At 37.3% G+C, this 27,507-nt stretch overlaps 1 long non-coding RNA gene across 1 annotated transcript; it reads left to right on the forward strand.

Annotated features, from left to right (window-relative positions):
- Nucleotides 1–1,396: 1,396 nt before the first annotated feature.
- LOC129524774 (uncharacterized) lies at nucleotides 1,397–27,507 on the forward strand. The gene is made up of 3 exons (XR_008668699.2): nucleotides 1,397–1,464; nucleotides 26,181–26,409; nucleotides 27,213–27,507. It is a non-coding gene; the product is annotated as an uncharacterized lncRNA (long non-coding RNA).

Here is a 27,507-nt window from a genome sequence, read left to right on the forward strand (position 1 = left end):
AGCTTTGTTTTTAATTTTGTTGGTGTTGATAGAAAAGTTTTCGTGTCTTTTGAATTCTGTCACAAAGTTGAAAAATACCTAAATGCTGCAATAGGACATGGGATCTTATCTGACTGTAAACCTACTCTTACTACTGACTCTGAATCTAGAAACATTGCAAAAAATGCAGGTTTTTGAATGGGCATCATTAATTAGAAGTTGGTATCGTGGTCATGATGCTTCATCTATAACTGGTTTCTGGCTACAGAGAAGGTATAATGTCAGCTTTTGAAATAAAAATAATAAAGAGATGGCTCAAATGACTAAAGTATGAGAGAAAAAGTAGAAAAATTATGAAGGGCTGGAAGACCTATCACTCTTATTGAAGACTGCTTCATTTATGCCTATATTGATTTTATTCCTCAAAAGGAGAATAGACAGTCAGACTCCATCTTACTGCAGAGGGCTGCAAACCCAAGTAGTAAGAGTCAGGCAACTGAAAAGAAGTAAGTGAAATGAACTCAGTGTGTTTGTAAAAGACAGAGAGAAATGGAAAGGAGGAAGGAAGATAGAACAAAAGGAAGGAAGGAGACAAATTAGACTAAAGAGGACATCCAAAGGCATTAACATTTTAAAATGCTTGATGACTTTGCAGACTGAAATAAAACGTGTGCCCTATGGAATGGATTCTGGCCCCCAGGTCTCAGTTTGAGACCCTGCTCTACATTGAGAAACATGTCAAGCCTGCTCCTAGATTCAAATCGATGAGTCAGTTCAGTTTTTAATGGAGAGAAATAAAATCAATTTAACTTGACTTCTTTCTACTACATTGGCTTACTTATATCTGATTGTTATTTTTAGAATTTTCCTTTCATCCACAATAAATGTATGCTCATTGTAAATAATTCAAACAGAAGAGCATATGGCATAAAGTAGAGTACCATCAAAATCTGCCACTCAGAAGACAATTGAAAATTTTAGTGAAATTCTTCTATGCCTGTGCATACGCACACACATGATAAACACACAATGAATGCTACGTATGATTTTGCAAACTAGGCTCATGTTATGTATGCTCCTTTTTAATGAATAAATTACTAAGAATGTATATTCAATCACTGTAGTCTTAAAATCCCGGTTCTACAATTTAGTAAATTTTGGTTCAAAATATGGCATAAAGTAATCATAGTTCAGAGATCAAGGTCTCCTATCTAGTCAGTTTCTCCCTTGAAATAATACATTTCTTCTTTTGTCTCATTTCTGAGTTAGGGGACAGAGGGGCAAACTTGTTTCAGAAAAGAGGCAAAACTATTGTTAGGAATCTATCAACCTTTACTTATCTCCAATTTTTGTTTCTCCTCATTGTGTTTTATCTCCTTTCCGCTGATTTTTTTTTTTTTTTTTTTTTTTTTTGCAGATGACCTTTCATCTTATTTCTCATCTGCTGGTCCCATCAACCCTAACTTTGTATCTGCTAAAACTCAGGTAATTGCTTTTAGATGGGTATAATTAAGAAGCCATTAGTGTAAAGTTTCATTTCAGTTTACGCCTTGGTCTGCATTTGAGCAGAGAAATATAAAATTAAGGTATTAGCTCCTTTCATGAGTATGAGTCACGAGCTAATAAGTTTCAAGAGCGGTTTCTCAACTGTAATGATTGTGCTTTTCTCTTTGAAAATTTTCTCTTCGGAATACTTATAGAGGGAGTATTTTAAAAGAAAGGGGAACAAATCTATAGGGGCAGATGTGGATTGGGTGCATGATTCCTGAAATGCAGGTGTCCATGTTGCCCTACAAGGGTCATATGGGGTCTTTTAAAAGTAGCTGTTGTGCCCTGTTTGAGGGCAGCTGTGAGAGACATCGTAGAGGGAATTTATGCCCTGATGAAGGAGGAAAAGGCAAACTTAATGTGATTCAGGTGAGCCACCTACAACAGTCGTTATTAGAATTACCTGATATTATTAGTTTCCTGTGGTTGCCATAACCAATTATCCCAAACTGGTTGTCTTAAAAGAACAGGAATCTATTCTTTCACACTTCGGAAGGCCAGAAATTTGAATTTAAAGTGTTGGCTGGGCTATGCTTTCTCTGTAAAGACTGTAGAAAATAATCCTTCGTTGCCCCTAGCTTCTTGTGGCTCCTGGCAATCCTTAGCTGTTTTTTACTGGTAGCTACACCACCCCAATCTCTGCCTCCATTGTCACATGGCCTCCTTCCTGTGTATGTATTTCTTTGTCCTCTCTTTGTCTTATAAAGACACCAGTCATTGGATTTAGGACCCACTCTAACTCAATATGACCTTATCTTAACATTAATATCTATGAGGCAAAACATCTACATCTTAAGTTTCCATCTGCAAAGACCCTATTTCCAAATAAGGTCAATTTCCGGGTTCTAGGAGCACATAAATTTTTGAGAAATATTATTCAACTGACTACATCTGGGAAGATTTTTAAAATCCCAGTGCCCATGCTGCACCTCAGATAAATTAAATTAGAAACCTACGAGGGTACATATTGGAATCACTTGGGGAGCTTTAAAATAAACTAAAGCTTGGGTCTCACCCTTAAAAATTCTGATCTGTAATATTGGTATTCTAACAAGTACACTGGATTGTTAGGAAAAATTATTAAGATGATGTGAAGAGCCTAGCAAAAGCCTGGTACATAACATGTGGTCAATTAGTATTTTCTTGTTGATTGGTTTATCTTGATTGGTTTAGAAGCATATGGACCTAATTTCACATATGTAAAGATGCAGTGTTCAATTAGCATTAATCCGCTTCTTCTGCCTTTATTTGGACTACTCTGATTATCTTCCTTACATTTCTAGAATCAAGGTTTCACCTAGTAGATGGTTTGCCATTACCATAGCTCTCACACATTCTGCTTTCCTGATAAACAAATATTTATTATCTCTTCCACATTTGAGTCCAATTGCCATCCTCTTCCCATGTTCCATTTTTTCTTTGTAAAATAGGTCAACTTATAAACCCTAATCTCCTCCAGCCTGCCAAGATGACTAACCAGGGTAGCCGTCCCAGGACGGAGGGATTTTCCGAAATGTAGGACTTTCAGTGATAATACTTAGACATAAGCAAACCAGCATGGTGGTCGCTCTTTTTCCCAGTCGCCCCTGGTAACAGAACATGCCTACTGTTACCACAAGAATATTACATATATTAGAAGTGCAAGCTTCTTTTAGAGGAAATAAAACCCATTTAAAGTATGATACTCATCTTCAAGTCTGTATAGGAGCTATCAGAGGGAAAAATAGAAAATAATAATGACGACAATAATGAGAATATTTATTGATCACTTACTTTAATCCAGTTTCTGTTCTAAGGCTTTTACAGCTATTATCTAGTTAATCCTCACAGCAAGCATATATGGTGAGTGGCACTATTACCTTCATTTTCTAGATGAAAAAATCACAGTTCAAGCAGGTTATGGGAGTTCTGCAAGGTCTCACAATATCTCTGTTTGGGCTACTATAAAATATTACCTTAAATGAGGTAATTTATAAACAATAGAAATGTATGGATCACCATTTGGGAAGTGGAGAAGTCCAAGATCAAGGTTTCAGCAGATTTGGGGTTTGATGAGGGCTGACTGCTTTAGAGATGGTGCCTTCTACGTAGCCTCACAAGCACAGGGAACAAACAAGCTCTATAAAACCTCTTTTACTAGGGCACAAATCCCATTCATGATGGCACAGCCCTCATGACCTAATCACCTCCCAGAGGCATCACCTCTTAATACTGTTGCATTGGAAATTGATTTTCAACAGATGAATGCTGTGGGGATGCCAACATTCAGAACACATCACATAGCTAGAATGTGTTTTGGCCCAAATGCAAACGTAGGCAGTTTGGCTTCCACACTGGTGGTGTTAATTCCTATGCCATTTTGGGTGCACAACGAATGCAGAAATATAAGCCAGAGAAGGACAGAAACACTGTTTTTGATTGGTGTGTTATGGAAAGCAATCACAGATGAGAAGGAATTGAATTGGCATACCTACAGCTAATAATGAATCATGACTTCCCTTAAGTGGTTAACTTAAAAAATGTTAGTTAAGCACCTAATATGTGTAGAGCACATACAGAAATATTGAAGAATAATAGCAGCCAGAACTTTTAATGGAGTTACTATTTCGCTGGCACTGTGCTAAGCCCTTTATACAATATTACCTCATGGCATGGTCTCCTGGTATCCTCTCAACAAGAAGGAACTATAATTCTTCCCATCACTGAAAAGAGAATTGAGAATCAAAGGTATCCATTTACTTGAGCTAGGATCTCAGAGCTAGTTTGTGATAGACCCACAATTCCAATGTTTGTGTGTGGTTTATGTATGCATATGTGTGTGTGTTTATGATGGAGTCTATATTCATAATCACTACGCTGTCTTGCCTTTGATAATCAGAAAGGCAGATAAATATTTTGGTGAGTGTTAAGCAAAAACAGAAAATGCATATAGCGGATGCTTTTTATAAAACTTGGTTAATTCACTTTTTCTTGATTGGAGTGAGGATGTTAAAGCTGCAGTGGAGAATAGTGAGGGAAACATGGAAGAGAACTTTCCACCAAACAGAGCTGGATGGCATGGACACTTCATCTTTACTGCATAGCCAGCCCTCATTTTCACTAAGAAAGGCAGCAGCCAAGGCTGTGGAACTCACTCTCATGACAAAATTGGAAGTACAGTTAATCAGGACTTAATTGAACAGTTCAATCTCCCAGCAAGAAATGGTGGGGGGAGGTGATGGAGGATGGGGATGGGAAGAACAAAAACTCATAAAGCCCCTCTGTTTAAGATAGTGAAATGTGTCTTCTAATCCATAATGCAGCACCATAATGTTCTTGTATGAATTGAAAATGCCAGGCAATCAAAGGCCATATGTTATCAGCTTAAAACCACAGAGTGTCCATGTATTTTTAATCAAGGCTGCATCTCTGACGTATGTTTATGTTTTCTTGGCATAAAAGATGCTCTATCAGATTAGCTCTGTACTGAGCCCCAGGCTGTTACCTTTGACCATGCCAGGAGAAAGGAAGTTGGCAGATCCCCCATAATGCATTACTGTAAAGCTAATGCAAATTGTACTTGAAGAATAGCTCACAGTGAGCAATCCGTTAAGCCTGAGGATATGGGCTTATGCATCACGATGTCTTCACTCCCTAGAAGATCTCTCTGCTTCTCCCCTCATGCCTTAAAATTCATCCTTCACAGTGCCCATAGTGATCTTTTAAAAATGTAAATTCAATCTCTTTATTCTCCCACTCAAAACTCTCTGGTAGAGGATGAACACATTTAAAATAAGAACCAGACTCCTTGATATGGTCTACACAGCTGTGCATGATTTATTTTACCATCTCTATTTCCTGTCATACCATATTTCCCTGTACTCACAATGTGTCAGTCACACTGCCTTTCTTTTTGTTCCTAAACAGTTTCCATTACTAACCACTTATTATTGATTTTTTCATGCATTCACTAAAAAAAATAGTTAAGTAATACGTGTGTCTAGGAACTCTCCTAGGTGTTGAAGATAGATCGGTGAACATAACTGATCAAGCTTCCTATCTTCTTGGAACTTAAATCCCAGAAAGGGGAGAGAGATAAACAATAAAGAAAATGGAAATATAAAGAGTATAGCATGTTAGAAAGTGACAATTCCTTTATGAAACAGAAAGGAAAAAGTAGAGTAGTATAAATAGGGTCAAAAATAAGTGGTAGACAGTACTGGGTTTTGAAAGTCAATAGAGGAGTCAGGGATAACGTCTCACTTTAAGGCATTTACTCATACTGTTCCCTCTCCAGGAACACCCATCACCTAGGTATTTTCATGAGTTTCTCAAAACTCAGGTCTCAGCTCAGATGTCAACTCTTTGAGGGACCTTCTCTGATCTCCCAATGTGAAGTAATCCCTTCTACTCACTCTCTATCTTACCACCCTGTGTGAGGGTACTTAAAATGATCTGAGCCTATTTTTTTTTCATTCATTCATTTACTTTGTTTTCGTCTTCAATACTCATGAACTGTAAGCTTTGTGAGCACAATGTCTTTATCACTTCACTGTTAAGTCTTCTATGCCTTGATTAGATCCTAGCACATAATACGTACTCAAAAAATAAACGTTTGAGTAAAATAAGGAATGGCTGAAGATACCAGCATATTTATTTGACTGTGGGGAAAAGAGAGGGATTGTATTAGTCCATTTTCATGCTGCTGATAAAGACATACCCGAGATTGGGCAATTTACAAAAAAAAAGAGGTTTAATGGGCATACAGTTCCACTTGGCTAGGGAGGCCTCACAATCATGGTGGAAGGTGAAAGGCATGTCTCACAAGGTGACAGACAAGAGAAGAGAGCTTGTGCAGGGAAGGCCATCAGATCTCGTGAGACTCATTCACTATCACGAGAACAGCACAGAGAAGACCTGCCCCCATAATCCAGTCACCTCCCACTGGTTCCTCACATGACACGTGGAAATTGTGAGAGTTACAATTCAAGATGAGATTTGCATGGGGACACAGCCAAACCATATCTGGGATATAACATTTGGCATTAAGAAATAATTGACAGATATCACTTTCTCCTTGGATAGTCTTTGGGACCAATGAACAGATCTGCCAAGATAAGAATTCCAACTCATACTAGAAATATAGAACATAGTGCTTTCTGCAAAATAAGGAATTCTGGTGTCTTGCTTACCACATTGGAAAAGGCCCTGCTATTAATGACCTTGCCTGTGTCTGAAGAGAAACTGACATGTCTATAGAAATAAAGGATGTAAGAACTAAGGGGGTCTTTGAAAGCATATCTTCCAAAAATCTAATCTCACTGATGAAGAAAGCAAGAACTCTAATGGTTGTTTAAATAACATCCTGTTTGTTCTTGAATGGAATTCTTGATTTTCATCACTTTCTAGGTTTTTTTAATCTGTTTAATTCAATTAAACTCAATATATCTTGAGAGCTGTATTTTTTAACCACGTGCTAGGTGTTGAAAATATATAACCCTGACACACGTTAGGTCTTCCCCTGGAACCCTAGCTTCATAACTACAAGTGTTATTTCATGGCTGCATGTTTCAAAGAAGATACTGTTTTATCTTGCAACACAGTTGTATTCAGAAACTGGACCCTCCTGAAATCCTTTAACTGATTCACTTGTACCAGAGATTTGGTGAACAGCACATATTTAACTAAAAAAATTGTATGAAAAATGAACAGGGATGAGATTACGTCACACATCTTTAAGCAGACAACTTAAAAATATGCCCATGTAAAGATACAACTTCTCTGAAGTTCTTTTCTACTCGTTATCACTGGGGCTTTCTTTTTCCTTTTTGAATGCAAGAAAATATCATTCTAATTTACTTAGAGCTCATCTCTCCAATATTTTTCTCTAGGCATTTTATATTATTCTTGCCTGTACTAGATGCCATAATTCAACTCTGAATGATCTCTTGTTTCCAATAGTGCTCATCCAAAGTCATCACAGTTATTCAGCTAAATAAAAGGTCCTCTAATGAGCGGAACTTATCATCCTTAGAAAATGATGTACACGTTGTATCTCTATGCTTGGACAACAAATCCCAACGAGTCAAATCATCATTAACCTCAGGTTCAAGCATTTGAATCATCATTTATAAGATGTCCACAAAGATTCTGACCTCATGGAGTTGTGGTGATCACATGGAATAAATGTGAAAAGAACCTGGCATAGAACCCAAAAGAGAGGAGCCTGGTAGAAACTTAGTGCGTACTAGTTTATTTCTCCTTAATTAACTACACATGATGATTCATTTGTTCCATAACTTCTTTCTGTGTTAGTGTTTAGGGGACATCTCAGTCTCTTAAAGTTTATCAGCCTCTCTATCATTAGCTCGAAAGTAGTCCAGAAAAAAACTGCAAATGAAAAAAGCACGTTAGTGTCATTTTCTGCATGATTGAGACACAACTATCTTGACGAAAATCCAGAAAATGTGTATGTTTGTGTGTTTCCAGAGAATTTACAAGCACTGAGACTTCTCTCTCAAAAGCTGTGTTGTGTTTGAAAGAACATTCTTTTGTTCGTAGCCTTACTTGATGCTGTGTAGGCTAACACTCCAACCGTTAGTGGTGGACAAATACATTATCTGTTTTTACTTTGATTCAAAACTTTTTCCCTATCTAGTTTGGGAGTCCTTAAGCACCATAAAAATGGGAACAATAGACATTGGGGACTAGCAGAGGAGAGAGGGTTGAAAAACTACCTGTTGGGTACAATGCTCACTGCTCAGATAACAGTATCATTCATACCCCAAACCTCAGCATCACAATATACCCATGGAATGAACCTGTACGTGTACCTCCTGAACCAAAAAAAAAAAAAATAGTTGAAATGAAAAATAATCATAATAAAAAGAAAGTCCTTAAGCAGAGGAGCTTCTCTATTTGTAATCTAATGCGTTTTCTTAGCTGATCTTGGGAACAATTATAATCTTTGCTATACCTGTCTGGGCATGACAGAACAGAACCATTAACCGAAGATGCTTGATACCATCTACATATAAGAGATTCTGAATCCTTTAAGCCCCTGATTCAAGCAAATTCTAGGGAGGAGGGCTCTATTGGGCTTTTGTCAATGGAGCCAATGACAAAAGCACTCATGAAAGTGAAAATATATATTCACCTACAAGAGAGATGGAGCAGCACATGCTAAAAGAGACTCCAGACTTCAGGCCTTTGGCCTTAATTTGGAATTATTGAATTGGTTTTTCATTCCCTAATATCCCACTATTGTACAAGTCATATGTACTTTCAAAAGAGCTGTAGAAATTACAGAGGTGAGTAACAACTAAATATTTATGTCATAAATATCATATCATTTAATCTATACAGCAATTTCACAAGATTGATATAATGATCGTTATTTTATAAAGGGCAAAAATCAAGGCTCAAAAAGATGAGGAAACTTGCCTAAGATTAGCAAGTTAGTGCTAAAACTATGTTTCAAATGCAGATCTATCTGGGGAGAAGGGTTAAAACACACTCATAAATAATCTTAATAGGTACCTTATATACATTTTCTTTTTCAATCTGCATAAAAGCTCTGTTTTGTCTCCATTTCATAGATGAGTACAATGAGGATCAGGGAAAGTTGATACTTTTTCAGAGAAAACATGCAAATATTCTATGAGAAGGATACCTGAAGTACTCTTGGTTTCTGGGGGTCATCAAAGACATGGAGTTAGGTTTAGCACAATGCACTAAATCTTCCATAAGGTCTGAAAAGGGGGAAAGTTGAAGAAGAAAAAGGGTAATCACACAAAAAAAATAGCTGCGTTAGCATGGACACAAATTCTGCTTATATTTTAGATGGCAAATCTACATTTTCTGTTGAGTTATGTAAGAGAAGGCATTGTGTTTGTGTTCAAAGGGCAAGATTGAGGAAAATCTCAGGACACTGCCTGCATTCTAAGTGGCCCGACTGATGGAGGGAATGGGCCCTGTTCCAAATTGATTAGTTCTGCTACCTTCTCATTACCGTTCTGCCTGAAGTTTGGCACGCAAGCAAGGTCATTCCATGCATGGGTCTGCGTGACTTAACTGATTTTGCTACAAACTTCCTCCCCTTCCACACCGCCACCCCCACCACAGCATGCCACCTGCACTAGAGAAAATTAAAAATCAGCCTATACATTTTACATGAGTTCCCAAGACCAGTGAGAAATTAATATTATGTTGTCTTTTGATAAAGATACAGCTGTTTTTAAAGATGTTAATCCAATTCAGTAATAGGAAATCTTGTTTAAATTCCTCTATGAAGCCTATACAGCAAGATGGAAAAAAGAAATGCATATAGACTCAGAAGAATATATTTGAGCAAGTTTTCATCTTGCAGTTCACCTTACAAAGAAATTTCAGGGTTACATATTAGGTTACTGCCCTCCCCAAACTCTTAGGTGCCTCATTAATTCTCTATGTCTGTGTTTCTTTTAGGTTGTTCCCTTAGCCTAGAATTACGTCTTCTCATATTCTTATGTTCAAATACTTCCAGTTGTTCAGGGTTGACCTCTAATGTCTCATTTTCCATGAAGATACCTCATTTTCTGAAAGTAGGATGTGATTGCTGTCCTGTCAGATCTTCTGTAATTCCTAGAAAAGTTCTGAATCCCTCTGATTCTCAGTTTCCCCACCAATAGTTAAAGCTATATTTCAGTGTTTATTGAAAAAATAGAGATAACATATAAAAAACCTAACACAGTACTTGATGGATAATGTTCAACAATTGGCATTTGTTTGGTTATTATTCCTACTGACAAGGAAATATAACGTCCAAAGTTCTTTGCGTCGAATTCAAAATTTTTCATAGTCAAGTTCCAGCCTTAGTTTCTAGTCTTAAACTCTGCCACTTTCTTGGGAGTAACTCTGTCCCCAATCCTCCAAAACTCTGTGTTCTATTAAACTATATCTTTCACTATTGTATAAACATTATGCACTTTCATTACTGAGAACCTACACAGTTGTCTTACCTTCCTCTCTTTTTCTTTGCATAATGTATGTCCAAGTTCTCATGGTTCTCAAAACGTATAGTCAATATAACAAAGTCAGAATTTAAGTTAGTTTCCTAGATCCATAAACAGTTTATCCAGGATTCTAAAAGATGTCAAATAACTTTTTTTTTTTTTTTTTGAGGCGGAGTTTTACTCTTCTTGCCCAGGCTGGAGTGCAGTGGCCCGGTCTTGGCTCACTGCAACCTCCGCCTCCCGGATTCAAGCGATTCTTCTTTTTTTTTTTTTTTTCCTTTGAGACGGAGTCTCGCTCTGTCACCCAGGCTGGAGTGCAGTGCTGCAATCTCGGCTCACTGCAAGCTCCATCTCCTGGGTTCACACCATTCTCCTGCCTCCGTCTCCCAAGTAGCTGTGACTACAGGCACCCACCACCACGCCTGGCTGATTTTTTGTATTTTTAGTAGAGATGGGGTTTCACCGTGTTAGTCAGGATGGTCTCGATCTCCTGACCTCGTGATCCGCCCACCTCGGCCTCCCAAAGTGCTGGGATTACAGGCATGAGCCACCGCGCCCGACTGCGATTCTCCTGCTTCAGCTTCCCCAGTAGCTGGGATTACAGGCATGTGCCACCACGCCCAGCTAATTTTTGTGTTTTTAGTAGAGACAGGGTTTCTCCATGTTGGTCAGGCTGGTCTCCAACTATGCCAAATAATTTTTAAGAGGTGATATTTTTGGTTACGAGCATAAGTTTTAATTTAAGATGAACTTTAGTTTAAACATTAGCTAAATGGTTGCACAATTGTAAACAAGATCTTACGGGTCCCTTAGCTTAAGCAGGGCTATTTGTAAAATGATAACAATATATACCTCTTAAGATTATTATTATAGCTGATGATATATATTCATATTACCTATATATTATGTATATATAGCAGATATGTATAATTTGATTCTCCATAATAAATTTAGGATATATATATAAACGTATATATGCATACATAGTATGTATATATAGGATATATTGTATATATAATATATGATGTTGTATATATAGTATATAATATATCTATGCCTATATATCTATTATGTTTATGTAGCACATAAATATATATATATAGTGTAGGAAGGTCTGTCTTAAATCTGACACAGGCAGAAATAGATCCAGGAGCCAGTCAGTTTGAAATCACATGTTACATTTATTACTTTTAAAGTTGTCAAACAGTGCGGTTTAGTTTAGTGTGAGGCTACATGGACTGGCTAAAGCCCATTGCTATACTCCTCAGACCTTGCAATAGCATCAAAAGGACAAGTGAAGTCCTCAGTCAAGTGATCCATAATCAATGTCCTACAGAATCACTGGATGGAGAGGGAAGGAAGAGACTGAATTCCTAGCATTCACTGAGTTGTAATAAAGTCTCTCTACCAAATTGGGAAACATAGACCAATGTCTGTCACACAGCAGTTGATGACTCACTTATCTGCTATGAGAGAAGCTTAGAATGAGGGTTGCTATGGGAAGCCAGGAGTGTTACTGGAGTAGAAATTCATCCACATGGAAAATAGGGAAGTCCAGGGATAAAGGCTCTATTTTAAAACAGCACAGTGTCTGATGCATAGAAAGCAACTGATTAAGTGGTACCTATTATTACGAGGCAGTAGTTGCTATTGATAAGTTTGGCTGATCAGCATTGAAATATTAATGATACTAAATATATCTATATGATATATACATGTTTTTGTTCATAAAGGCAGAAATAAACCCTTCAATAAAAATCACCTAATGAAGGCTTTTGTTTAGCAGTGCAGTTTCCTCATCTCTGTGAAAGTCCTGACATCATTATATTTTGCTGACCTAGCTTCACCAAATTTTAGTTCAACAAAAAGACCAGTTGAACAGATGCATTTACAGGTTCTGGGCCCTGTAACACTCAATCTGTTTAACTGAAATGTTTCTCTTGTTCCATATCTGTGCTTTCTGCTGGAACTGGATTTGTGTCTTTCTGTCTCAGTGGAGCATAAACGTAAGGAATGTCAGGAAGGAAGCCAGATCTGGAAGGCAAAAGAGGTGAAGTGGTGGCTGGGAGATTACAGAGGCTGAAGTGTTGGAAAGATACAGAGAAAGATGATTCAGATTATTCAGATGAAAATGAGTACACAATACCCCCTTGTGAACTATCACGGTGATTTCCACTTACATGCAATATGAATTCAGCAGACCATTTTGATGGCCCAGTGAGGTTGTTGGGGTATTATTTACGTGGGCATGTATTTTCTCTGTGCATGTACACATTTTGATCAAGGGAGAAATATTAGGGAGAGAGAAAAAAATACCTCAATTACCAAAAAAAAAGGTATTAGGCTGGGCACAATGGCACATTCCTGTAGTTCCAGCACTTTTGGAGGCCAAGATGGGAGTATTGCTGGAAGTCAGCAGTTTGAGACTAGCCTGGGAAACATAGCAAGACCCCATCTCTGCAAAAATTAACTAGGCATGGTGGCATGCTCCTATAGTCCCAGTCACTCAGGAGGCTGAGGCAAGAGGATCCCTTGAGCCCAGTAGGTTGAGGCTGTAATTAGCTATGATTGTGCCACTACTCTCCAGCCAGGCAACAGAGCAAAATCTGTCTCTTAAAAAAAGAAAAGAAAAGAAAAGAAAAAAGTGGAAATTTGATGCCTTGAGTTAGCTGTTATTCCAAAGACTTGGGATATATTGATGCCTGAGAAAGGACCTTGCTTTCACAGATCTTACAGTCACATAGCAAAATTACTTATGAAAGCATGTAATTAAACATAACGAGGTTAGTTAAATATAAGGCTATAAAGATAGTGGACACTAAAGCTGGTCACATGAGCTAAATCTGGGGCAGGTTTGGTGATACAGGACAAGCAAAGTGAATACCATAGATGTGGTATTTCAGTAGTCTCGAAAATCTCTCTACCTCAGATTGGCCTTCTGAACTCCAGACATCAATGTAAATATATTCATATTTATAATTCAACTTATATATCTTGCTATCAACTAAGATTGGTAACTGATGATTATCATTAGTACTGTAAAACAAGTAATGTAATATTAAACAAAGATCCTTCTTCCCTGTCTGTCAAAATTAGGTGTGGCCATGTGACCGGCTATGGTAAATGAAATGTGTCACTTTCAGGTGCAAATAATAATAGATAGTGTTTGAGTCAGTTTTTGCCAGCTTAGTGGTTATGAACAATTATGTTTTAATGGAGCTTCCATTAGTCGAAGTACTACTGTGGTTACAGAGAGCAGAGCCCCACTCACCCACCTTAATATGAAAATGAACATAACAAAAGACTTCATTGGTAAAAGCGTCTGAGATACCTGTGGCCTACCTGACTGATACCACTCCAATTCTAGCATCTGAGTATTGACTGAATTAGACAGACAAGAAACCTGTTCGCATAGAGAGAGGGAGAGTGCTGAATAAATCCTAGTTAGATTTCTCCATATGGACATTTTAAGAGTTCCTCAAACTCAACTTGTTCAAAACTGTATTTATTGCACATCATATTTTCCACCTTCCTCCTCAACCTGATGACCCTTTCAATAAATAGTTGCTCAAGTAAAAACCAACAAATATGATGTATTAGTCCATTCTCTCACTGCTATAAGGACATAGCCAAGACTGCATAATTTATATAGGAAAGAGGTTAAATTGATTCACAGTTTCACAGGGCGGGGGAAGCCTCCGGAAATTTACACTCATGGCAGAAGGGGGAGCAAATATGTCCTTCTTCACATGGCAGCAGGAAGGAGAAGAATGAGAGCTGAATAAAGGGGGACACCCCTTATAAAACCATCAGATCTTCTGAGAACTCACTCGCTATCATGAGAACAGCATGAACAGCATGAGGGTAACCACCCCGTGATTAAATTACCTCCCACCGGGTCCCTGCCATGACAGGCGGGGATTATGGGAACCTCAATTCAGGATGAGATTTGAGTGGGGACACGATCAACCCATGTCACATAATCATCTTGAATTCTAAAATCTTCCTTACCACATTCAGTCTTGTCAGTCTACTTTGTAAATATCACTAAAATCTGCACTAGCACTATTTTTTATCTCCACCATCACTATTGAAGACCAGGGCACTATCCATCTCACCTTCTTTCACACATTTCTAATTGATTTTCCTTCCTCCAGGCTTTCTGTCCTTGTAACCTCTCTCCAGCCATGGTGAATTGCTACCAACATTGCAAATCTCAACATATCACTTACTTTTTTCTGCTTAAAAACTCAGGGTCTTTTCATTATCATTAACATAGTTTGCAAAGCTCTCTAAAAAAGATGTGTGTACACTCGCGGTCTCTCTGTCTCTCTCTTCTTGTGTTCTCTATCTCTCTCTGTTCTCTTTCTCCCAGGTCTTCACAAATGTGGTTCTCTCTAGCAAAAATGATATTTCCTGTGTTTTCTGACTGATGAATGCCTACTCATGACAGATTCTTCTTTGGATACACTTCATCAGCCAAGTTTTCTGGCTTCTAGATTAAGAATTGGTTTATTTGTATATGGTCCCATCCCACACTGTAGAATGTTACCTAATGTCCTGTTTGCAGGCTCTGAAGCCAGATTCCCTGAGTTTAGAACTTCACTTTACCATTTACTAGTTATGTGACCTCTTTCAAGTTAACCCATATCTCTGTGCCTCACTTGCCCCACTTGTGAAACAGAAATAATATTAGCATCTAGCCCTTGGGTTACATACTAGGTATTTTAGAATTAAATGGGCAATTTAACAAGATAAAAGCATGGGCTGACATTGAATGCATGTTACCATTCTTCTTCTTAACCAGCTTTGTTGTGAAGCTGAAATAGAGGGAAAAAGACTATGAAAAAAATAACACTCAAAACTAAGAGATTGGCTTTTATCTTATAATAAATGGAGAGCTATGGAAGATTTCAAGGAAAGAACAGACAGGATCAGAATTAAATTTCAGAAAAAAAAATACAAGAAATACAGAGTGAGAGGCAAGTGGATGAAGAACTCTTTAAAATATGCTCAGTGTACCCAGGTAATTTAATCTTAAGCAATCATATTTAATCATCATTCCCCAAAACTAAGAGCCCATTTAATTCTACAAACATTTAAGGAGCATTCAATAAGTAGATGCTACGGGGGGTTGAGAATTCAAAAGAAGCAGTAGAGTATGTCATGGAATAAATACAGCCTGTTGATTAACAGCATTGAATTTACAACCATACAGACCCAAGTTAACCGTCAAGCCCTATGATTTCCCATCTAAACAAAATTCTTAAATGGACTAAACCTCAGTTTTTTCAAGGGTAAAACAAGAATAGATGAGATAATGTTTATGCATCACCTTAAAAATTCTTAGGATATAGTATGTGTTCAATCAATGCTCATTATCATTGTTACTACTATCATTGTTGATATTACTTTATAACAGTGCTAAGTGACACCTTTAGCCAACGCCAAGCTGTTCGCTATCTAAATATAGAAAGCAAATATGTAGTCACATAAAGTATACTCTATTTGAGGTGCCATCCTATTAAAAGTAGTTAATAGTTTTTAAATTTATGTCCCGTGTCAGTATTGTTCTAAGTACTATACATGTACAATGGTATTTAATTCTTACAACAACCCTATGAGTCAGGTGATATGATGCTAAATGGTAGAAATAGAAAAATGCAGGAACAGAAGTTAAGTAATGTGCCCAAGGGCACACAGCTAGTGACTGATAAGGTTGTCAGGTGAGCCGAGGTAGCCTCATACAGCTGCCATGCTCCAAACCACTAGTTTATCTTGCTTCCCTGATAAATAAGAATGTGATAATTTTAAAATCATGGAATGTTTTGAATCACTTGTACCATCTGTTGCTGGGCTCTGACAGATATCCACTCACTTTGTTTCTTAAAGCTTGAACTTAAACCATTCCAGGCAGATGGCTATAACCAACTTTATCCAGACCTAGAACGCTTTCCAAAAATCTCTTTCATATTATAATGACCAGTCATCATTTCCAGAAAATCCTCCTATATACTAAATATTTATGTTAGAATTTGGGCCAAAATAAATGGATACCACCACCCCTACCAGGAGGGTAAAGGTAAATTCTAGCAGTGTGCACAAGCAAAGTGATCCCCCCAAGATTGCTGATACTTGGTACAGTTTGTACTGATTCATAAATGGAAGTGGTGAAATAATTTGAATGGTGATATTAATTTCTCCTTCCATCTATGCATGAGAGTTTCCCTTGTGGATCTGCAAAGTCAATAAACAACAACAACATTAGTATTACTACTGAAATCAATGCTAAGTGTTAATGTTAGTACAGCAATTGATACAACTAGTATGTTATAAATATCTTCATAAAAACTCTACAAGGTAGATTTAATTAATCATACCATCTTAAAGATGGGGCCACAGAGTCAGGAGATGATTTAATAGTATTTTCAAGATCACATAATTACCAATGTCACAGTTACAGTCATGGCCAAAAAACGTTAGCCAGGTAATAGCCATAGTTATAGATCTGTCTCAACATCCTCATTTTAGACTATGCTTTGTGACAGGATCCACAATTGAGCACTTTTATTTGCCAAATGTCAGTGCTCCCTAATTCCAAGGTTTCAGGTGGGAGTAAGGAGAATAAATCTAGCTAGTGGGCCAACCCCAAACAATCTCATCTGGACAGAGAAAGAACTAATGCATTCCAACAGAATGAACAATATGTAAAAAAAAGAAAAAGAAAAATCCCTCATCAGTTACTCCAAAGGTGCTGGGTCATCTTCCCTCAGCCTATAAAAGAATAAGTTCCACCCAACCTTTGTGGCAGTTCAGCCTGACCAGAGTATTCCATAGTGTCAGACTGCCCCAGAGGTAAGGCAGATTCTCCCATTTTGTGAAGCTAACTCAGTATAGCAGTGTTCCTTATCAGTTACTAACGTTGTATATGGCTGATTCACTCTCCATTTCACTTGAACAATCAAACACAGCTGTGCAATATTTAACCTAACACTTATATTGTTCTAAACGTATTTCTTTATATTTATAAGCATGAATTTAATGAAGTATCTAGTGATCTTCTAAATTCATTATTCTTGCCTGGTACATTGAGCCAAAAAAAAAAGGAAGAAAGGAAAAAAAAAAGGATATTCCAGAATATCCTTCAGCTGCATGGAGTGTTGTGGTTATTCATGCTGGTCACTAAATATTTTGGGCTCCCCCTTCTGTGAGCTATGTCTTAGTATTGTGCTTCCTCACTGATATGAAGTTGGACATGGTCATGGGATGTGTTAATAAAATGTGAACAGAAGCATTCTGTATTTTCTTTTTGCAGAAGCTTTTATAAGACAGCACATCCTCTCTTATGTTCTCTTTGCATTTCTGCAGTGACAGTGGAAGCCTGTGTCCAGGTGGTAACTCTAACTACCTGGGCCAAGAGATGACAATGAGCAGAGAATTTCTGCTTACCCAAGCTGGACTTGTATTAAAGCATTGAGATTTAAGAGCTTCTGTTGTTATCATCATCATCGTCATCATCATCGTCATCATTCTAATGTGATTTGGTATGTGATGTAGATGTTTTTGGCAACATTTGGCAATATATTACTAGAAAAGAATGAGTTCCGAAAATAATTGACTAAAAGCAGAAGGGACTAGATTTAAGAAGTTCAGGAATTTGTAGGACTGAGAGAGGCAACTTTTTCAAACCCAGTCTATAAAAAGGTATCATTAAGAATGTTATTGAATTTAACAAAAGCCAAAGAAAAAAAAAACCCTTAGACTTGCAGAAAGAATCAAATGAAAGAAATGGCCATCAAAACCGCTGGTAAGTTTCTCAGTCAATTAAGGTGTTTCAGAGAAAAGGTATAATTAAGAGCTTGATATCCAATACATGCATTCAATTGCACAAAATGCTGCCGGGGAAAGACAGACAAAAATCTTGGCTTGCCTATGGAAGCCTTGTAGGTTAAAGTTGCTGTAATTTAGGTTACAAGGGGTGGAGCAAAAGGAAGCAAGCAAACAAAGACACAGCAAATCTAAGAAACAAATCTAGGAAAGAACAGTGAGGGTGGTATTGGCACACAGAAATGACTCGATCCAAAGAGATATGAAGCCTACTAACATGTTGAGTGGCGCTGCAAATAAATCACAAATAGTCTGTGACTATTTGTGATTTAAAATAACACTAGGGCTGTCAAATTCCTAAGCAGAAAAGAGGCTGAAACCAATGCTCAGCCACTCTGAGAGCATATTCCCTAATGCCAACTTTTGATGTGACCAAGGATGCTAATGGAAATGGAAGAACTCCAGAGGACAGGATCATGGGCTCTAGGAAATGAAGAATCAGGAGCTCCAACCAGGGAGCAGAATGGAGCACTGTTATGGGAACATTTCTACTCCCAGGGGGACCTTGTTACATCTCTCCATAGGATTTCAGAATTGCTTATAGACCAATGATTGTATTACTCTATTTATGGTTGGGAGTGTTCATTGCAGTAAACCTGTGCACGTTTTCCTGGCTTATCATATAACTTTTTGGTTCAATTTTTTTTGTTCAAATCTCTGAACCAAAAGGAACTACCTCTGGAAATGATGAAGAAGCAACAGGAAACCATTCAGGGATCTGGACTTCAAGTTGGTCACCCTGGCTAGATGAGCTGTCTCTGAAGTGGTTACTCTTGGCTTGGGAATGAATTTGTTTTACAAGTAGGAAGAAGAAATAAAGAAATATTTGTCACCAGAAAGGCACTCTGCCATAGTTTTTAGGACTGTTCAAAAATACTCTCGATTTTCTCCGTTCCTGGCACATGAAAAATATCACATTTTCCTGCCTTCTTCAAGTTAGACATTGTCATGCGACTGGATTTGATCAAAAAATATGAACAGACATGCTGTGTGTCATTTTGATGAGGAAACATTAGAGTGTCAGGGTGAAACACTGTAGCGCTCTGGTGATCCTGGAAATATGTGTAGGGATGCGCCCTCTATCAACCAGATTCCCTAATTAACTATAATGAGCAGAGCACTCTGCTGACCTGCAAGAGACACGTATTTTCCGAAAGAAATAAAGTTCTGTTGTTTTCAGCCTCTGAAATTAGGGGGTTGTTAATAATTCAGCATAACCTGCCTATTCTGCATTGATCATGGGTATGAGTTAGTGTTACCTAACTCCAGGTATGCTTTTCCTATAACGATAGAATGGCCTTTACTTTAAGGTATAAGGTAGGACTCCTCTGGTTGATCAATGTGATCCATCACCTGAAACTGAACTCAAACCCTGGACTGGCAGCTATTCATTGAGATTATAGCCATTTCCATCATGAAGACAAGAAGAATGCAACACTTTCATGCTTCCTTGTTGCTATAGGCAACTGGCCCTGTCCTCCTTCTTGAGTTATTTATGAGTAATAATAATTATAGTTTTAAAAAAAGTCAGAAACCAAAAATTCAGCAGAATTGCGTCTTATCTGACTCCTCTGTATCCCATTTCTCCCTCATTACTTCTTTGTAATCTCCCTCATTACTTCTTTGTTCCCTCATCCATTAAGATGGATAATGAGAAAAGACTTGCATACCTCATGGTGCTATTCCAAGCAAAACATAAACCCTAATGTTCTCTAAGTAACTTGGATGAGAAGTCATATGTTCTCATGCTCATTTACATGTAGTCCAAACCTCATTTGCTGCCCTAAGACTTCAAAAAAGAAGTTAGCTCCTCCTGCCAGGCGTGGTGGCTCACACATGTAATCCCAGTACTTTGGGAGGCCAAGGCGGGTGGATCACGAGGTCAAGAGTTCAAGACCAGCCTGATCAATATGGTGAAACCCCATCTCTACTAAAAGCACAAAAATTAGCTGGGCATGGTGGTGCACGCCTGTAGTCCCAGCTACTTGGGAGGCTGAGGCAGGAGAATCGCTTGAACTGGGAAGGCGAAAGGTGCAGTGAGCCGAGATCATGCCACTGCACTCCAGCCTGGGCAACAGAATAAGACTCCATCTCAAAAAAAAAAAAAAAAAAAAAAAACAACTTAGCTCCTCCTCAAGAAAAGGTGCTGTGTGAACATACCCAATACTAATTATTTCATCAAAACAAGCAAAGATCCTTTTGAATTTAGTCTTAATGTAAAACTTCTTCAAGGGTATTTCTTATGTTATGTCTCTCAGTCAAGTAAAGATAATACACGTTGTGGGTGGTATATTTGATAATGGACATTTAATAATTCAGACCTTTGCTATTGAGGATCCACTATATGCTTGGTCTTATGCTGGGAGTATACAGGGAAGGCCTGTCTAGGAAAGTGACATTGAAGTGAGGGAGTTAGCCAAGGAAGGGGAAAAGCATTCTAAGCAGGAAGAGCAGCCTGTGCAAAAGCTCTGGTGTATACTACTTCAACTTATTTGTAAAACTCAAACAAGGCTAGAGGGGAGGATATAACAGAAGCAAGTATGAAAGGAGTTGGGGTGAAGACACAGTCAGAAGCCAGTTTATTCCAGGCCTTGTAAGCTTTGCGAAAGTTTTAAAATTGTATCTGAAGGACAACAGAGAGCCATTGGCTAAACTTACAGTGCCAAAGTTCCTTCAGCCAACAGACACATGAAAAAATGCTCATCATCACTGGCCATCAGAGAAATGCAAATGAAAACCACAATGAGATACCATCTCACACCAGTTACAATGGCGATCATTAAAAAGTCAGGAAACAACAGGTGCTGGAGAGGATGTAGGGAAATAGGAACACTTTCACACTGTTGGTGGGACTGTAAACTAGTTCAACCATTGTGGAAGACAGTGTGGCGATTCCTCAGGGATCTAGAACTAGAAATACCATTTGACCCAGCCATCCCATTACTGTGTATATACCCAAAGGATTATAAATCATGCTGCTATAAAGACACATGCACTACTCACAATAGCAAAGACTTGGAACCAACCCAAATGTCCATCAATGATAGACTGGAGTAAGAAGATGTGGCACATATACACCGTGGAATACTATGCAGCCATAAAAAACGATGAGTTCATGTCCTTTGTACGGACATGGATGAAGCTGGAAACCATCATTCTCAGCAAACTACCACAAGGACAAAAAACGAAACACCACATGTTCTCACTCATAGGTGGGAATCGGACAATGAGAACACTTGGACACAGGGCAGGGAACATCACACACTGGGACCTGTTGTGGGGTGGGGGGAGGGGGGAGGGATAGCATTGGGAGATATACCTAATGTAAATGATGAGTTAATGGGTGCAGCACACCAACATGGCACATGTATACATATGTAACAAACCTGCACGTTGTGCACATGTACCCTAGAACTTAAAGTATAATCAATATATATATATATAAATAAAAATCTAAAAAAAAAAAAAGAAAATCACTGAATGTTAGTTAGAAATGCAAAGGTTCAAAAGTTCATGTCCATGCCCCATCCTTCCCATCATGCAAATAGCCAATTGGAATTCCCTTGAAATTCTTATAAGTATGTTTGATTATTAGATATTTATTGAGGGTCTTTTGGATGTTAAACATTCTGCAAAAGAGCTGGAGGTATGGACATATATCTCAAGTTACAGTGGTCATGTGGTGTGCAATGAGAATAAGAATGTTTTTGAAAAATAAAAATGATTCTATTTGTGTTTACCCCTCAAACAATAATTTTACTTTCTCCAAGTGGGAGACAGCAAAATTATGAATTTGAAAATTCACAAGTTAAAAATTGTGTTTAATAAATAATCCATGAGAGTCAAAGGAATAAATATATTAAGCTACTTTGAGAATGATAGAAATGGAATAGATGACTAAATATAAGGAATAGCCCTCATGAGTCTAGTGACAAAATTCTCTTAAAAAGCCACTGAGCCAAAAGTAGATTGAGAGAGGAACCAAAAGCTTGCTGCAGTTGCAGAATGTTAAGAGATTTATTTAACATTCTCTGGGCAAAGTTCTAAAATATTCATGCATGTTGGACATAATTATGTCATTTTATCCTCCACTGTGTGTCAATTAAATGCCATTTTTTTCACTATAGCTTGTATCACTTCTTTCGCAATTGGGAAATGCAAATAATTATAAATAGAGGAGTCTTAAGTGATAGAGAATTTGTTTTATGAATCTTATAGTGAAACTTTTAAATTTGTATGCTGTACTCAGGGAATGAGAAGAAAATAAGCACATTTTCTCTATACACAACAGAGAACAGTCCCTTTACAACCATCACATTTAAAGGAACATTGAACTAATGATTTGAAGGGTCAAGAAATATTATAGTGAAGACTGAATAGTGCCTAAATTGCTATTTTCAATCTAGAAATGACTATTGTTCTGTGTTGTTTTAGAAGACTCTTTTAATACCAATGAATGGAAGTTGCAAAGCATCTGATTCTCTTCCAGCTCAAGGGGAAACATTCTGTGGAATCCAGCTTTACAGGACAAATTGCTAGCCTTGGTCTTAGTGGTATGTCAGCAGAGGGCTGCTGTGGATAAGCTTCATAAACCATGGAGGACAAGAGACGAGAGAGGCTCAGGGGACACTTCTGCATTGTGGAAACTGCCTGAACTTTGGGGTTAATCAGATTAGGGTTCAGATCTTAACATCACCAAGTTATTGGCTGGCTGACTGTTGGAGTTTACTTAACTTTATCTTTCCTCATCTGAAAATAAAAACAGCCTAGTTAGAGTTGTAGTTAGGATTAAATGATATGATTTACTGTTTTTTAAGGATGGATAATATTCCTGCACGTGTGTGTGTGTGTGTTTGTATATATGTGTGTGTGTGTGTAGATACTTAGGTTGTGTACATATTTTGGCCGATTGTGATTACTGCTGCAATGAACATGGGAGAGTAGATAAGTCTCCAACATATTGATTTCATCCCTTTGGATATATACCCAATAGTGAGACTGCTGGATCATATGGTATTTTTATTTTTAATTTTTTAAGAAACTTCTATATGGTTTCCTATAATGGTTGGTACTAATTTTAGATTCTCAACAATAATATAAAAGGATTCCCTTTTCTCTACATTCTTGCCAACACTTGTTAGCTTTTGACTTTTTGATAATAGCCATCCTAACAGTGTGAAATCATATCTCAATGTAGTTTTGATTTACGTCTTTCTGATGATTAGAGAAATTGATCACCTTTGAATATATCTGTTAGCCATTTGTATACCTTTTTATATCTTTTTAAAAAAATGTCTATTCAGGTTCTTTGTCTGTTTTTCTTTTTTTAAAAATTTGTGTTTTTACTATTGAGTTGTATGAGTCCTTGTATATTTTGGATAGTAACCCTTAGTGAATATACGGTTTGCAAGTATTTTCTCTTATTCCATAGGTTGTCTTTTAATTTTGTTAATTATTTCTTTTGCCATGAACAAACTTTTAATTTGATGTGATCCTAGTTGCTTAATTTTGCTTTTGTTGTCTCTGTTTTTGGTGTCATATCCAAAAAATCATTGCCAAGACAAATGTCATGAAGATTTTCCTCTATCTTTTCTAGAAGTGTTGCAATTTGGAGTATTACATTTAAATCTTTAATCCATTTTGATTTTAATTTTGTGTATGGTATAAGATAATGATCCAATTTTCTTTTTTTTTGCATCTGAATATTCAGTTTACTAAAAACACCATTATCAAAGAAACCATCCTTTCTCCCTTTCCTTGGCGTCTTTGTTGAAGATTAGTTGAGGTATATGCATGGACCTATTTCTGGGCTTTCTTTTCTGTTTCATTGATCTATGTGTCTGTTTTTATGCCTGTATCATACTGTTTTCATTACTATAGTTTTGTTATATAATTTGAAATCAGGACGTGTGATGCCTTCAGCTTTGTTTTTTCTCAAAATTGCTTTAGCTATTTGAGGTCTTTTGTGGTTCCATATAATTTAATTTTTTTCTATTTCTATAAAAATTTTATTAGAATTTTAATAGGAATTAATCTGGAGGACATTATGATAAGTAAAATAAGCCAGACACAGAAAGAAAAATACCACATGATCTCATTTATATGTGGGATCTAAAAATTCAAATTCATAGAAGGGTGGTTACCAGGGGCCAGGAGGAAAGAGAAATGGGAGCTTAATAAAAGGTAAATAATAAGTTCAGGAGACCTATTGCATAGCATGGTGGCTACGGTTAATAAGAATGTGTTATATACTTGAAATTTTCTAAGAGAGTAGATGTTAAGTATTCTTACCACACACACACACAAACACACACACAGATTATTTGTGTGAGGCTAACTAGCTTGATCATAGTAATCATTTCACAGTGTATATGTATATCAAGGGCCAAGTATGGTGGCTCATACCTATAATCCCAGCACTTTGGGAGCTAAGGCAGGAGGATCACTTGAGTCCAGGAGTTCAAGACCAGGCAACATGGTGAAACTCCATCTGTTACAAAAAATACAAAAATTAGTCAGGCGTGGTGGTGCACACCTGTAGTCCCAGATACTCTGGAGGCTGAGGCCAGAGGATCACTTGTACCCAGGAGGTCTACTCTGCAGTGAGCAATGATCCTCCTGCCACTGCACTACAGCCTGGATGACAGAATGAGACACTGTCTCAAAGAAAAACATCCAAAAACACAAAGAAAATGCCCCAAAAACAAAATTTAAAAAACAAATTATTTTGTACACCTTAAAAAAAATGTTATTTTTATTTCTCAATTATACATCAATAAAGCTGAAAAAATTAAGTCAGCAGATTGGCAATTTAAAAAATAGATTAAATGAAGCTATGTATGTAAAATTATTGGTAAGTACTCATCAAATAAGTGTTTAATACATGTTCCTGGGGAAATGAGGCTCACAGTAACGTGGTGCAATTACCGTCTCACAGTAGGTGCTCAGTAAATGTTAGACTCCTCTACCTTGCCATATCACAAATTGTAGATTGACTTTAATTTCTGAAAGCCTCCACTATCTTCTTTACTTTTCACATTGAGTAAATGCATTCATATGGGAGTTGTTTTATTGCCTTTCTGGTTTTAATGTTCAAATTCTGTCTTTGTTTTCCCAAGCCCACCTGTGTTTCTTTCTATAGGTAATGAATCTCCCTTCATGTCTTAGAGTTCTTTTTTTGTTGTTGTTCCTTCTTTAAAATTGTAGGGTTTTTTTGCATGAGAACTTCAAAAAACCAATATAAAAATGCAACGTTTTTTGACCTTTGTCACAATTTAAATTAAAAACCAAACTAGTGATGTTAAATCCAAAAAGAATTTGGATTAGTCAGCTCCATTTCTTTTATTTGGTGGCAAGAGGGGGCAGCTACATTTTTTGTAGCATTGGTTTTATTTCCCTTTGTTGCAAAGAAATCTAAGCTCAGTTACAGCACTACCTGTGGCTGCCAAGTATGACATATAAAACTGAACACTACCTCATGTAGTTTCCAGACTTAAAATTCCCTAGGTTAATTAATTTTCTTCATCCTATTGTTATTCATTTCCTTTTTCTTATCATTGCCTCTACCAAGAAGTCTAACCAGAATTTTGTATTACAAATAGCAATGGGCAAATTGAGAAGACCCAAACATACAAACCTCAAGTTATCTTAGTCATCTGTATTAACCAAGAATTGGAAATTTGGGAAGTCAATAAGTAACATTTCTTTTTTCCACCCTTGCCAAAACAAACTTTTCTGCAGAGGAGGTTTTGAGTTGCCCAGCTTGCTCTATAACTGGCTAAATTTATTTTTCAGGATGTGATAGGTTATATTGGGCAACAATGACAACAATTCAGTGGGCTAAAGAAAAAGTTTAATTTCTGCTGATATTGCATATCCAACAAGGACTGGAAGAGGGAATCTTCACTTTGGACCCTAAAAGGTCCAGCCTGATTTTGAAATTTGAAGACAAATTGATAGGTGGAAACACGATTCAAGAGAAAGTGAACACACCATTGTTACTACAGACAGAAGGTGGATTGAGGTATGTGGCTTTCATGTGTATGCACAGTGGTCTTCTTCACGTGTAACCCTGCCTTATCTCAGCTAATGAGATAACCTTTCAGCCAATGGCAAATAACGTTACATCTACAGAGTGTTGACTCAAAATGTTGTATAGTTTTTATAAAGATAAGCCTAGCAGTAACAGCTATAACTTACTAAGGATAAAATTCTAGACACTGTGGAGCAATTTACGTGTAACTTCTCATTTAGTTCTTAACATGTAGATGCCATATTCTCCCCATTTTTCAGAAAAGAGAAACTCCTCAAAAGAGGAGCCACTAGTTTAATATTAGAGATTTAGTAACTTGTACAGTGTGGTAGCAAATAAATTCATACATTATTAATAAGAACACATTAAAATAATACTAATGGTTTAGATATGTGTAGTCATTTAAAATTTATGAGGTTATTATGTTTGCATGCACCAATCCAAATGGGATTCTGTGTAATTCTGGAAGGTTAACAGGGCAGGGAACACTGTTTTCATTTCACAAAACAGAAAGTCATAACTCATAGTAATATAATACTGTGCAATTGACAAAGCATGTTTTTATATGTCACCTCACTTAATCCTCACAACATGAGGCGAAAGAGGAGAGGATAAGGAATGGTAGAAATGAAGAGGAGTGGGGAGAGTTGTAACACTTCTCACTTGAGATATCTCACATCCCTTGAGTGAGTGCAGGTGAATTACCTCCATGTCAGAAGAATTCCTCTGGAATCATGTGTCTATGATGGAACTCTCACTTGACTAACTCATGATCTTTCTCTTTATTCTTTCAGGGAAGAATGGCTTATTTAATTGGTGAATTTTAGAGAAGAAATTGAGAATGTCTGCTACTTTTCATCCCTCCTGAAACTACTACTATTTTTAGAGGTGCCTAACATGTTGACCTGCTCTTTGGTAGGTGGTAAACTTGCCTTGCAAACTCTTCTGCAAGAAAGGCTTGGGATCTTTCAGTTTAGTTTATAACTGTCTAGATTTATCAGTCCAGATTGGCTAGGTTATGCTGGGTAACAAACAACACCAACATTCTAGTAGATTTTAAATAAAGGTTTAACTTCTGCTTCTGCTTAT

The sequence above is a fragment of the Gorilla gorilla genome, chromosome 13, assembly GCF_029281585.2.
Source record: "Gorilla gorilla gorilla isolate KB3781 chromosome 13, NHGRI_mGorGor1-v2.1_pri, whole genome shotgun sequence".
NCBI classification, from domain to species: Eukaryota; Metazoa; Chordata; class Mammalia; order Primates; family Hominidae; genus Gorilla; species Gorilla gorilla.